The following is a 2,663-nucleotide window of genomic DNA, read 5'->3' on the forward strand; positions in this document are numbered from 1 at the left end:
TCAGCAAGGAAGGGACAGAGCACAAGGATGTGCCAAAATCATCTCCTGCTAGGGACAGGTGGCAACTGCTGCCCTGCAGCTCAGCAGTCATCACCCCTGGATTCCAACCTCATTTTGTATTTCTGATGCAAGCATGTCTCTTAAAAGAAAGGCAGGACTTACACTAAATACTTGCCTATTAGTTGATAGTTTTCAACTTCCATATTTCAACTCAAACAACTGTACAGTGGGAAAACAAACTGATTCATGCCACTTGTCACCACAGCACACATGTTTACATGATACAGACAAACTGGTCAGACTGTGTGTGCTCCCACCTCCTCCCTACGCCTCCACTCTGGCTCTCCTCTTACCTCCTTCCTTGCAGTGGTTTTGGTACCAGCCTGACCACAAAAATAAACACTAGAGTCTACTAGTTCAGCAGGAAAAGTATCCTGCAAGGTGTTTTTCCATGCAATTAGTGAATGTAATCATCTCCTGGTATAGCCAAACAGAGATTGTGTGGGCAGGCAGCTGAGGCAGCGACAGTCACTGCTCCAGAGACACCAAGCAGCTGCTCAGGATACAAAGCCACTTGCTTGAAGCAACCAACAGAAACAAGAGCTCCATTCGCAATCTGCTTTTAAGCAAACTGATTTAACATTAGGAATTAAAGGATTCACATGAGAGCCTAACTGAAAAAACAGAATTCACTAACCTGTATTTTTGTGCAGGAAGAAGTGGCTGCTTAGCAGAACAGGTACATGGCTGACCAACAGGTCTCATTAGGAGAGTGCTGGGCATCCCAGCCACTGGAACTGAGGCATTAAAACAAGAACCTGCTCTGTGGTTTCCATGCAGCCTTCAGCCCTTTGAGAAGTTTTAACACAATTCTCAGATGCCTTCCCATCAGACTTTTGGCCATTTACAAGAGCCACTGCTAACACAGGGAGCGCTTGGTTCAAAAGCCAGCTCAGACCATGTACTGCTTGCACTAGTAATGAGCTATCACGGGTACCTTGAGTCTTCTCAGGCAAGAAAGCTGATAACATGGGGCTGTGGGTGCATCTTGGGATAGGCAACTACTCTACTATAAAAAGCAGTAATACAAGGCAATTGCAGCTCAAGCCACCTACTAGCTTGCCACACCAGTATCAATGGAAGTTCCCAAGTCCTCCTGCGGCATTTAAGACCTTTGCTTTCAAATATGCTAGCCAAAAATGGCAAACCCAAAAGGGGATAAGAGTGGTTTCTCCACCACCACCACTTTTACCAAACCCAGCGACACAAAGCACACCTCGCAGCCCTGGTTTGGGAGGGACCTCATCAATAAGCTGAACAGAAAGGACATGGTGTGAAAGAGCCCCCAAGCTAAACCATTTGAGCTTGTTCAGCCAATTCTAGCACTTTGTCCTCTCTCTGGACTGGGACAGCTATATACTAACATAAGCTACCAGCCAAACCTCCACAAAGCTAATGCAACACAGAGGAAGGAAGCAGCAGCACTCTCTGGAGAGGTTTTTTCCATCATCTAGCACCTTAAGGATTTCCTCAAGAGACAAGTTTAGCCACGTGACACCCGAACAACAAGCACAGCCTGTTTGATTAGCCAAACTGACCTGGAGGAAAGGACCGGCACAGGTCACTGCCAGAAAATACATGCAGGAGGAGCATAGCAAACTATCAGCTATAGGCAACTTTGTATCCAAGACCAAAAAAGTTTGGCAGAGTAAACCTGCTACTTGAAAGCAAAAGTCCTAAAGGACTCTCCTTGCATTTCAGAAGGAATTTCCCACCTGATTTCATGCAAGCAATCCTCTGGCCACTTTGGCCTGGCTGCCAACTTTAGACATTAATTAGGTTTAGCAACTGGAGGATGTAGGAGCCCATCTGAGCCTGCTGTAAGCAAAAGGAACAGCCACCAGTGCTGGGTTGTCAGTGAGCATCACACATAGAGCAGTACCTTCAGCTGCGAGCCAGAGAGCTACAGACAACTCTCCCCACAGAAGACAGCAACTAAAAACTGAACTGCAAAGCTGAACAGCAGCACTAATTGCTAAAAAGTGAAAAGCTCATGTTTTACGCTGAGCTTCTGGATTACAGTACCCAAAAGTCAGCTTCTTAAATTACAAGTTACCTTCAACGAAGCTCTTTGGAGTATGTTTTTAGTAATTAACGCACATTATACATCAACAGTGCGAGACCTCCTTCCTTCGCAGAATATACCAAAATGTGCAGTAAGTCTGTGCACTTTCAAATAGGAGGTAAGTATCATATCATTTCCTCCTTTATGGATTTTTGTTATCTGCTCATGAATGGCACGCAACAGGAAACTTCACAGAGACCACCTCCCAGACAGAAGAGGTACAAGAGCCCAGTAATTCCCCAGAGCCTACTTTTACAATTTGGAATCAAGCATAAGTGCTCCCTTATTAAAGGAGCACTGTGCCCCACCCACCCTTCAGATTTGGGTACAACAGCAGTGACTGCCACAGATCCCAACCATCTTAACAGAACTGAGGCCAGCAGCACAGAGGAAGGAAGGTGTAAACTGATAGCATTAGGCATTAAGGAAAGGCCCAGACTAACTTGTAAGGACCAGAGAGGGGCTCACAAAGGACAAAAGTCATGTATTCACAAGTCCCTCACACAAAGACAAAGGAAATAACTACCCTCAGGCAGGC

Source organism: Aythya ferina, assembly GCF_964211825.1.
Source record: "Aythya ferina genome assembly, chromosome: 21".
Classification (NCBI taxonomy): Eukaryota; Metazoa; Chordata; class Aves; order Anseriformes; family Anatidae; genus Aythya; species Aythya ferina.